Below are 12,688 nucleotides of genomic sequence, written 5' to 3' on the forward strand. Positions count from 1 at the left end.
ATACAGCAACATCGAAAGTAGAAATTAAAGAAGAAGAAAAGGAAAAAAGAGAGAAATATTTTGATGTTTATACCTAGATGACTTGATGGTAAATAAATGGGTTAGATAAGCAAATGAGTCAGAAACAGAAATAGACTAAGAATAGGGCAATCCCAAGAGTCATGGAATGGTGGCTTCACCCAGGGAGGGGGTGTGAAGATTCCCAGGATGAAGCTGTGTCTCTGGCATAGACAATGCCTTTCCTGACTGGATCAGAGGATTGGGATAAAAGAAGGGAAGTGGTTGCCTTAGGAGAGTGGGATTTGGTGGGGAAGAAATGGGCAGGGCTCTGTTGTTTGTAATTTCGCACTTTTCAATTCTTTTTTTGTTTTTCTTTTGCTCTGTCGCCCAGGCTGGAATGCAGTGGTGTGATCTTGGCTCACAGAAACTGCCCCAGCCAGGTTCAAGCGATTCTCCTGCCTCAGCCTCCCAAGTAGCTGGGATTACAGGCATGTGCCACCACATCTGACTAATATTTTTTGTTTTTTTGTAGATACGAGTTTTGCCATTTTGGCCAGCCTGGTCTTGAACTCCTGACCTCAAGTGATCTGCCTGCCTCCGCCTCCCAAAGTGCTGGAATTCAGGTGTGAGCCACCGCACCATGCCTAATTCTATATTATTTTTAAAGCAATATGCATGTGTTGTTATAAAAAAGGTTAAAACTAATTAGTCACGTTCTGTGCCCTCATTTTATTTATCTGAAAACATCTTGCTTTTTTTTTCATGAAGTGGGTGCTGAGCCTCCTTTAAGGAGATAAATATAGGAAATTTAGGAGGGCTTATTCAGACACACACCATGGCATCTTTTCTCTTTTTGCTCAGAGAGAAAACCAAATATCTGATGAATGCAGCTGAGGGCACCCAACCCTTGATATGAAGCTCAGTTTTCATTTCCAGGTTGGAGATTCTGCCTTAGTCTCTGTCCTTCTTGGTGACAAAGTCAGTAATGAGCAGGAATTTCCTCTTCCTGCCCCCAGTAAGAACACATTTCTGTGGGTGCCGGAATAGCTCAATTCCTGGACAGGCCAAACTCAGGCTTTCAGAAGCCTGTGAGCCATAGAATGAATAAGCATTTGATCCTGCCCAGAGTGCCTTATCCTGATTCTTTAAGCTTAGAGTCCAGATACTCCTTTCCTGGTGTGAAGGAGGTGGATGATGTCGGAGGCCCAGCCTTGGTGATTCAGCCAGTCAGAAGGGACTACATCTGGGCCAGACAAAATCTAGGACGGCACTGCCCTGTGTAGCCTGCCTATCTTGCCTGCATTCCACCTGCAGGGAATTTGCGCTGCTCTGATTCTCCAGTCTGGGTAACGTAATAAAGTGCTAAGATCCAGAGAAAACTATGGAGTTAAGGGAAACTTGGCTCTGAATTTCCTTTGACTCTTAGGTGTGCTCAGAAGTGCTTAAGAACCAGGTGTCTGCTCCCTCTGTACCTCCCCATGATGAGCGTGAGCATCTGTGTGGATCAGTGACCACAGATGAAGGTACCTATGGCTCTCAACGTCCACGAGGCTGTGTGTCCACCTGTCCATGTCCTTCCCTGTCACAGGCCCCAGGGGTGTTCCCAGCATAAAGTCACTTTCCTGTTACTTGGAGTTCCCTGATACTCCTTTGTGGGTTCTCTGGAACAGAGTAGAGAGTACAACCTTGTGTGTTTTTTTTTAGAAGAGCCAGCTCATTTAGAAAATCCAATTGAGGCTGGGCATGGTGGCTCCCACCTGTAATCCCAGAACTTTGGGAGATCAAGGCAGGTGGATCACCTGAGGTTGGGAGTTCGAGACCAGCCTGACCAACATGGAGAAACCCTATCTCTACTAAAAATACAAAATTAGCCCAGCGTGGTGGCACATGCCTGTAGTCCCAGCTAGTAGGGAGGCTGAGGCAGGAGAATTGCTTGAGCCCAGGAGGCGGAGGTTGCGGTGAGCTGAGATCACGCCATTGCACTCCAGCCTGGGCAACAAGAGCAAAACTCTATCTCAAAAAAAAAAAAAAAAAAAAAAAAATCCAATTGGTCTATACTACTTTCTGATTTTGTACAGTCTTTATATCATAATATGAATGATAGAGGAGTTTTCTATATCCTTATGATTGTCCTTTTATGTTTTCTGTCATTTTGTATACACGTAAGTACTTTTTAGGCAATTGACCTGAACCACCAGATTCTATGCCGTAGAGGTAAATTCTCATCAAATTATGTACTACATTTTATGTGTTGATTTGAAATTAGGTCAGATTAATTAAAGAAATGGGTGGCTGATACTACTAAATTTGCATAGATAATTTATGTGTCTTTCTTTAGTTTAATTGATGCTTCACAATTAGGGCAGATCTGAATAACAGGAGTTTTTGATGAGCATTTGATGCTGACATTTGAAGTCTGGTAGTACTGCTCCTCCTTAGGTTACATGATAGCTTCAAAGGTCCTTCCCTGGAATTTACAAAACCTTAAGTGGGACTGAGGTATTTCCAGAGAACAGATTGTACTGATAATTTGGGCCAGGAGGTAGTTTGGGATCTGGACTTTTCACTTTCCAGACAGGGATCATGCTTTTCTTCTTGCTACAAGTTGTTGAAAGAGAGGCCTTCTGAGAACAGGACCCCTGGACCAGATCCTCACTCCCAGTTCCAGAGTGCTCCTCACTGCTGACTGGGCTCAGATATCTGCCCAGTGCCTACTATGGTCATTCTGGACCAGACTTCATCCTGTACCACTTCTATTTCTGTGAAGATAGATGAGCCTTTATACTAGGAAGTCTGAAACGGTTCTAGGTTTTCCCATTTGCTTTCAGCAAATCTCTCCTTCGTGCTTCCTCTTTAGAAGGTCCAGTTCCGAAAAGTGAGTCGTTTTCTGGTAGGAGATCTCAAGCACAGCGGTGATTGCTGGTTGCTCCACTGTGGTAGTTTGTGCAGAGTGAGATGATGTGTGGTTCTGGGTGACATCCCCAAGTCTCAGTCCAATTTGGCCACTCACTGAGGAGGTTGGTTAATGTAGGGGCAGATACAGAATAGTAATGACTTCAAGCCTGAGGCTCAGATGGGAGCCTGTGGGGTTAGTTATTTTTGGAAGGTATAATCCCACAGAGCTGAGAGAAGATGTAAACTTCATGGTTCCAAGAACTAGTGGTAGGACAGTGAGACAAAGAGACAGAGATGAGGACAAAAGATTGAGCTGCAGAGCCAATTATTAATTCAGAGACATCCTGGAGAGAGGCTGTCCTCTCATTGCCTTATCTCCATCAGGCACCCGCTTGTTGCAGGTGATGGATTCTACAATGAGAGTGACTCAGTGGGAGACTGTCAGTCGCAGACTGGATTAACCATGTTTTCCCATGTCCCCTTCTCACCAGAGTGAAGGCAAGTCGTCATGGGTTCTGCCCTTTACGTTTAAGGGATGAGAAGGAAGGAAAAGTAGGGTGGCCTTGGATTTCTGCATCCAACCTCCTCTCTCTAGATTGAGATATCAGCATAGTCCAGGTTGGTCCCTGGATATGAGACTCACTCTGGTCATCTTGAGAGTCCAAGGATGTAGTCGGTGTCTGCTGTGAGGGATGAGACAGGCACAGAGCATTTGAACCTGCTCTTGCTTGACCCCTCACTAAGATGATTATAAGATAAAAAGATCCCCAGTGTGTCCCAGTCACAAAACCCAGGGAACACCCAAAGAGGGAAAAACCAAATACTCCAGGAAGCGGCCACTATTCCACCCCTGCAACCACCCTCACCATGGCACAGTTCCCCGGCTTAGAGTACTGATGAACTTTGTGTTTAGTTAAGTCAACAAGAACTGATAAAATAGAATTTACAATATTACAATCTTAGGCTCACACAGATTTCTGATCTGAAGAGGCCTAGAAACAAATATACTAGCCATTATGTATCAAATTAATAGAGAGTATATAACTTACAAACTAGAAGGGAAGATGAACAAAGGAAAAACAAACAAAACCACCTTACTCAATCCAATTGAAGGCATAAAGGAAGGAGAAGCAGGAACAGAAAAAGAGGTATCAGGAAATAAAGGAAAGAAAAAATGAAAGCATGGTAGGAATAAATCCACATGTTTCAGAAACCACAGTCTATTTAAATGAATTTAATTCTCCATTAAGACACCTTCTTAAAACAGAAAGGCATGAGTTTCTTTTTGTGTCACTGAGTTGGCTTGTATTGGATCAGGACTTTTACAAAAACACCTATAAGACCTGGATCAGACAGGGAAGCGGTGGGAAACTGCTGACATTGGTGAATAAGCACAAGACAAGGCATGCAGGCAGACGCTGGAGGGCGTAGTCACTTGGGGAAAATCATCTGCGTGGGTCAATTTCCCATTTTTGAAAGTTTCACAAGGTGGGCAGGCTGAAGTTGCACAATATAGAAAATCCAATAGTTTTTCTTGAAGAATAAGGGAACAGACGTGACTCTGCATCAAGAATAAAGATCATCAATAAAGACCAATGCTGAAATTGCCCAGACAAGAATTGTAAAGCAGAGCTATATTAATGGAATAAAGGAGAAATGCCACCTAAATCTTTTAATAGATAAAGTATTAGGCCAAAGGTAACATCTACTTAGGATATAAACTTCCAGCAAACTAGGAATAGAAGAAAACTTCAACATGTTAAAAGAGCGTCCACCAAAAAAAAAAAAAAAAGTCTACAGCTCATACTTAATGGTGAAAGAATTGATTTTTTCTCTAAGATTCATAACAAGTCAAAAATGTTTCCTTTCTCTACTTTTGTTCAACATTGTACTGGAAGTCCTAGTCATTTCGAGAAGTCTGCTAAAAATACACAAGAAATAAAAATCAGAAAATAAGTAAAACTGTCCTTAAATAATATGATTGTTTATATAGAAAATCCAAAGAAATCCACGTAACAACTACTAGAACTAATAAGTGCAAGGCTGGAGGATATACTGTTTTTTATAGAAAAGTTAATTGTATTTTTATATACTGGTAGCAGGCTGTTACAAAATGAAAGAAAAAATCAAATCCATTTACATAGCATCAAAATCTTAAAATACTTAGGAATAAATTTAACGAAGTATATAAAAGACCTGTGCACCAAAAACTACAAAACGTTGCTGAGATTAAAGAATATCTAAATAATTGAAGTTATACATCATGTTTATGAATTAAAAGACTCAATAGTTTTAAGATGTCAGTTCTCCCGAAATTGGTCTATAGATTACATGAAATCTCTACCATAATAACAGTAGGCTTTTTTTTTTTTTTTTGGTTAAAATTGCCAAGCTGGCCAGACATAGTGGCTCACACCTGTAATTCTAGCACTTTGGGAGGCCAAGGCAGGAGGATGGCTTGAGCTCAGGAGTTTGAGACCAGCCTGGGTGGCTTGGCTACATCCTGTCTCTAAGAAAACACAAAGATTAGCGGGGCATGATGGCTTGCGCCTGCGGTCCCAGCTACTTAGGAGGCTGAAGCAGAAGGATGACTTGAGTCTGCAAAGGTTGACGCTGCAGTAAGCCAAGATTGAGCCACTGCACTCCAGCCTGGGTGACAGAGCAAGACTCTGTCTCAAAAAAAAAAAAAAAAAAAAAAAAAGAAGAAGAAAGAAGAAAATACCAAACAAGCTTGGAAAAAGATGATCCGAGAAATCACTAACTGTACCACAAAATGACAAAAATCAAGACAATGTCTTACTAGCAGCATAAGGAGTGATAAATAAAATAATCAAATTGAATAGAAAACCTAGATGCCAAAGTGATCCAGTGGGAGAAAGAGATACCTTTGAAACAAACTGTGCCAGAACAATTAGATATCCATGAAAAAAATGAATCTGAAACACTGCCTCACACATAATACTGAAAATTTAATCGAGGTGAATTATAGACCTAAACATGAAAGCTAGAACCTTAGTGCTTTTAGAGAAAAAAGGCTAATATTTCTTAAACTTGAGGGTGAGCAAAGGTTTCTTAGGCAGATCTTAGAAAGAAATAACCATGAAAGAAAATAAAGGTTAAACTAAACATTGTTCAGATAAAAACTTACTTACTAGGCTCATCAAATGACACTGTTAAGGAAACAAGTAGCAAGTCACAGACATATATCCGATAAACAACTGATATTCAACATATATAAAGAACTGGTATAACTGACAAATAAAAAGTTAAACAATCTAATTATTTTAGAGACAGGGTCTCACCTATGTTGCCTAGGCTGGAGTGCAGTGGTTATTCACAGGTGCAATCATAGTGCAAGGCAGCCTTGAACTCCTGGGCTCAAGAGATCCTCCTGCCTCAGCCTCTCAAGTTAACAATCTAATTTTTAAAATGGGTTGACTTCCTGGGATGGTGGTGAAGAGGTCTCAGTACCTGGAAGGGGGGTGACTTTGCCCTCAAGGATGCTGGGAGGCTTTTTCCAGGGAGCTGACAGCAGTGACAAAGGACCTCTGATGTGGAACATCAGGGGAAAGAGAGCAGGACTTCACCTCATAAGGACAACCACCAGGAGGTGCCTCTGACACCAGCCACGTGTTTCAGCAGCTGAAGTGTTTTGAGTGCTGTATCTGAGGCACCTGTTCATTCACCTGGCACCCTGTGTTGTTGTATCCAGAATGGAACCTCTATTAGGGCAGGAGTCTTCTTGCCTTTCCAGGGCTTCTCACTATTCAGTGACACATAATAGGTCATTCCTAGAATGCCTAAGCTAGCTACATCCCTTAATCCTGCACTCCAGGGTTTGAAAAAAAATCAACTTTATTGAGGAATAATTAGCATACAATAAATGGCACATATTTAAAGTATACAATTTGATAAGTTTTGACATATGTCTATGCTTGTGAAACCATCACCACAATTAAAATCATGAACATATTCACCATCCCCCAAAGAGTCTTCATGTCTCCTGGAATCTGTCCTTCCCTCCCATCCCCCGTCTTACTCACCAGGAATCTACAGATCTGCTTTCTGTCACTATAGGTTTGTTTTCCTTTGTTTCATAATTTTATATAAATGGAATCCCCCAGTATGTAATTGATTTTGTATGGCTTCTTTCACTCAGCATACTTTCCTTGAGATCCATTCAAGTTGTTCCAACAGTCATTCCTTTTAATTGTTGTCCATTCAGTTTTTAGTAGAAACTTGATTTCTTCCACTTTTTGGCTATTACAAATAGAGCTACTGTGAATATTGATGTACAAGTCTCAGTATGGACATATGCTTTCTTTTCTCTTAAATTAATACCTAGAAGTGGAATGCTGGATCATAGGGTTGGTATACGTCAACTTTAACAGAAACTATCTTTTATTTTTTTCATTTTACATTTTCATCACTATTATATGAGAGTTCTGGTTCTCTAATATTCTCACCAAGACTTGGTATAGCTAGTCTTTTAAATTTTAGCAATACTAATAGGTAAGCAATACTAATAGCTCATTGCTATTTTATTTGCAGTTTCCCAATGACTAATTATATTGAACATCTTTTTGTAGGCTTTTTTTATGGTCATCTGTATATATTATTTGACACAAATATCTGTTCTAAGTTTTTGCCCATTTTAAAAATTGTCTTTTTTGTTTTCTTTTTTTGTTGTTGTTTGAAAATTTCTTTTTTTTATTATTATTATGCTTTAAGTTCTAGGGTACATGTGCACAACGTGCAGGTTTGTTACATATGTATACTTGTGCCATGTTGGTGTGCTGCACCCATTAATTCGTCATTTACATTAGGTATATCTACTAATGCTATCCCTCCCCACTACCCCCTCACCACAATAGGACCCAGTGTGTGATGTTGCCCTTCCTGTGTCCTAGTGATGTCATTGTTCAATTCCCACCTATGAGTGAGAACATGCAGTATTTGGTTTTCTATTCTTGGGATAGTTTGCTGAGAATGATGGTTTCCAGCTGCACACATGTCCCTACAAAGGACACGAACTCATCCTTTTTTACGGCTGCATTGTATTCCATGGTGTATATGTGCCACATTTTCTTAACCCAGTCTGTCACTGATGGACATTTGGGTTGATTCCAAGTCTTTGTTATTGTGAATAGTGCCGCAATAAACATACGTGTTCATGTGTCTTTATAGCAGCATGACTTATAATCCTTTGGGTATATACCCAGTAATGGGATGGCTGGGTCAAATGGTATTTCTAGTTCTAGATCCTTGAGGAATCGCCACACTGTTTTCCACAATAGTTGAACTAGTTTACAGTCCCACCAACAGTGTAAAAGTGTTCCTATTTCTCCACATCCTCTCCAGCACCTGTTGTTTCCTGACTTTTTAATGATTGCCATTCTAACTGGTGTGAGATGGTATCTCATTGTGGTTTTAATTTGCATTTCTCTGATGGCCAGTGATGATGAGCATTTTTTCATGTATCTGTTAGCTGTATGAATGTCTTCTTTTGAGAAGTGTCTGTTCATATCCATTGCCCACTTTTTGATGGGGTTGTTTGTTTTTTTTCTTGTAAATTTGATTGAGTTCTTTGTAGGTTCTGGATATTAGCCCTTTGTCTGATGAGTAGATTGCAAAAATTTTCTCCTATTCTATGGGTTGCCTGTTCACTCTGATGGTAGTTTCTTTTGCTGTGCAGAAGCTCTTTAGTTTAATTAGATCCCATCTGTCAATTTTGGCTTTTGTTGCCATTACTTTTGGTGTTTTAGACATGAAGTCCTTGCTTTTTTGTTTTCTTGTTATTAAGTTTTGAGAGTTCTTTATGCACTGTGGATACAAGTCCTTTCTCAGATATATGCATTACAAGTATTTTTCCCAGTCAGTGATTTCTCTTTTCATTCTCTGAATAAAATTTTTCAAAAAGAAATTTTTATTTTTAATAAAGTCAAATTTAGCAATTTAAAAAAATCATACGTACCATAATTTCTCACTGTATCTAAGAAATCTTTGCTTAATAGAATGAAAAAGGTTTTCTTCTATGTTTAATTATGAAGCATTGTAGGTTAGGTTTTCCATTTTGATTTATGATGAGTTTTGCATTATTTTTCCATATGCTACAAGAAATGGATCATAATTCACCTTTTTGTTGTCATTATATGAATATCTCCAACTTGCTTTTTATTGGTGTTAACATGGTATATCATTTTCCATCATGCTCCTTTTAGCATAATTGTGTCTTTATCTTTAAAGTGCACTTCCTGTTGGTAGCGTCTAGTAAGGTTTTGCTTTTTAATTCAATCTGACAATCTTTTAATTGGAGTGTTTACGCTATTTATATTTAATATTGCTATTGCTGTGGTTAGGTTTAAGTCTATCATATTGTTATTTGTTTTCCATATTTGTCATCTGTTCTTTGTTCCCCTTTTCCTTTTTTCTTGAGTCCTTTTGGATTACTTGAATATTTTCTGATTCAATTTTATCTCCTCTGTTAACTTACTAGTGATTACTAATTATTTTGTTGTTTGAGTAGTTGATTAGAATTATAGTATCTATCTTTAATTTGTCACAGTCTCCCATAGTAAAATAATATATTTTCATTTCTCCCCTCCTAAACTGTATCCTATTTTTGTCATTCATTTTACTTATACATATGTTATAATCCTAATTACACAGTGTTATTGTTTTTTAAACAATTATCTTTTAAAGGGATTTAAATATTAAGTTAAAAATCTCACATATGTGTAAATATAGTTATCATTTCTGGAGCTTACTTTCTGTATTAAAATTCTTATTTCCATACAGTATTATTTTCTTTCTGTGTGTGTCTGAAAAGACATTTATTTCATCTTAATTTTTGAAGATATTTTTGCTGGTTATAACTGCAAAAGCACAATTGACCACATTTTTTTCAGTAGTTCAAATATGTTGTTCTACTGCTTTCTTGCTTGTATTGTTTCTGACAAAAAATCTGTTGTCATCTTTATTTTTATTTATTTGTATGCATTGTGTCCTTTTACTTCCAGGTGCTCTTAAGATTTTCTCAGTATCACTGGTTTTGAGGAATTTGATTATGATTTTGCTGCTGTATTTTTTCTTCTCATTTCATGTGCATGGGGTCATTGATCTTCTGGAGCCTGTGTTTATGGTTTTCATCAAATTTAGAAAATATTTGGCTAAGATTTGAAAAAAAAATTTTTGTTCCCGCCATCCTCTTTTCCTTTAAGAATTCCATGTATTAGGCTACTTGAAGTTGTCCCATATATCACTGATTTTCTGTTTTTATATGTGTCATATGTCCTTTTATCTTTATTTTTCACTTCGTAATTTATTTTGGACAGTTTCTATTTCTATGTCCTCAAATTCACTAATAATTTCTTCCGTATGATAATTTCAGGTAGTGTATATTTCATTCCAGTCATTGTAGTTTTTCCATCTTGGAGTTTGACTTGAGTCTGTTTTAAAATCTTTCATGTCTCTGTTTAAATTATTAAATATAAATAATTTAGACATAACATTTTAACGTGTATTTGTTCATTTTAACATCTGTGTCAGTTCTGGGTTGGCTTTGATTAATTTTTCTCCTCATACTGTGTCTGAATTTCCTGTTTCTTTGCCTGTCTGGTAAGCTTTGGATGTCAGACACTGTAATTTTACTGTGTTAGCTGCTAGGTATTTTTTTAATGCATAATAATGCATTCTTACTTTGGAAATATTTCAAATTTACAGAAAAAGTGCAAAGATTGTGTATTAACATTTTACATTAGTTTTGCATATGTGTAACAATGAATACACCAATTTGACACATTATTATTATGTAAAGTTTATATTCTGGTTCCTTCAGTTTTTTTTTTTTTTTTTTTTTTTTTGAGAATGAGTCTCACTCTGTCGCCCAGGCCCCAGTGCAGTGGCGCGATCTTGGCTCACTGCAACCTCCACTTCCTGGGTTCACGCCATTCTCCTGCCTCAGCCTCCTGAGTAACTGGTACTACAGGCTCACACCACCACGCCCAGCTAATTTTTTGTAGTTTTAGTAGAGACGGGGTTTCACCGTGTTAGCCAGGATGGTCTTGATCTGCTGACCTCGTGATCCGCCCACCTCGGCCTCCTAAAGTGCTGGGATTACAGGCATGAGCCACCGCACCCAGCCTCTTCAGTTTTTATCAAATATCCTTTTTTTGTTTCACCATTCCATCAAGGATAAGACACTTAGTCATCATGTCTCCTTAGACTCCTCTTTGCTATAAAAATTTCATAGACTCTGTTTGTTCTTAATGACGGTTTGAGGAGTACAGTAAATCGATTCGGATTTGTCTGATGTTTTTCTTACGATTAGACTGGGGTTATGGGTTTGGGGGAGGGAGATCACAGAGATAAAGTACTATTTTTATTACATATCATATCAAAGGTACATACTGTCAACGTAACTTATTACTGCTGATGTTAATCTTGATTACCTGGCTGAGATAGTGTTTATTAGGTTTCTCCACTGTAAAGTTACCCTTTCACCCCCATTTCCATACTATATTCATTAGAGGAAAGTTACTATGTGTAGCCCACACTTAAAGCCTGAGGGTTATGTGCAATTTCTTGAGAGTTGGATATCTAAATAAATTATTTGGAATTCTTTTGCATGTGAGATTAGTTATTATTTATTTATTTAGTCAGCTGGTGCTCACTGATACTTATTTTATATATTAAATTACAATACAATGCTACTTTATTTATTTTGCTACTTAAATTGTTCCAGCTTTGGCCATTGGAAGCACTTTTATTTAGCTCCTGTGTTTCTTTGACATACCAAACATCGTGGATTTTTTTTTTTTTTAGTATTTCCTTACTTTTTGTTACAACAACATGCTCTAGGCTGCTCTTGTGTATTTTCTGTGCCAGTCCCAAAGTCAGCCATTTTGCCAAGGGTGCTGGGTGCTTTTGTATTACAGGTTGAGTATCCCTAATCCAAAAATTCAAAATTAGAAATGCTCCAATTAGCATTACTTTTGAGCCTGATTTTTTACTGTCATGTTGGTGCTCAAAAAGTTTTGAATTTTGAAAGATTTCAGATTTTGAATTTTGAGACTAGGCAGGCTCAACTTGTACTATGAATATTCTTGAGCTTAATTCCAGAGTGTAATTAAGGCACTTAGCAAGAATTTGATCCATTTGGGACTTGATTTTAGGAATTGATAGGTTGAACCAAGGAAGCATTTAGTTTAGCTCTAGTGATTTTGCATTGCTTAAGCAAGGTCCTTCTGAATACTGTAACCAATGCCTTGGGAATGACAAAGTTTTCCATGCCAGACAGTGAGAACAGTATTGTGACCTTTGAAATGTTTTTATCCCCAGCCTTCTGGATAATGACAATGATAATGCAAAGTGTAGGAAGAAAGAATTGGAAATATATTGTTGTAAAGTCCTTGTGGTAAAGTGGTATAAAAAAATTAAAAGTAAACTTTAATTAAGAACATGTATTGGAAGCCCTGGGCTAACCAATAGAAATATATAATGGTATAATTAATAAGTCAATAAAAGAGATAAAATGGAATAATAAAAAATGTTAACTCAAGAGAAGACAGAAGAAGAAAAATAAATGTAAAACAGATGGAACACATAGAAAACAGCAAGATGGTAGATATTAATCCAACCATATCCATACTCAAATTAAATGTAAATGATAAAAACACACCAGGTAAAAGACGGAAATTGTAAGATTGGATAAAAATGCAAGACCTAAATATATAGTGTCTATAAGAAACCCTCTTGAAATATAAAGCTATAGATAGTTTAAAGGTAAGAAGGT

Source organism: Macaca mulatta, chromosome 13 (genome assembly GCF_049350105.2).
Source record: "Macaca mulatta isolate MMU2019108-1 chromosome 13, T2T-MMU8v2.0, whole genome shotgun sequence".
In the NCBI taxonomy this organism is placed as follows: Eukaryota; Metazoa; Chordata; class Mammalia; order Primates; family Cercopithecidae; genus Macaca; species Macaca mulatta.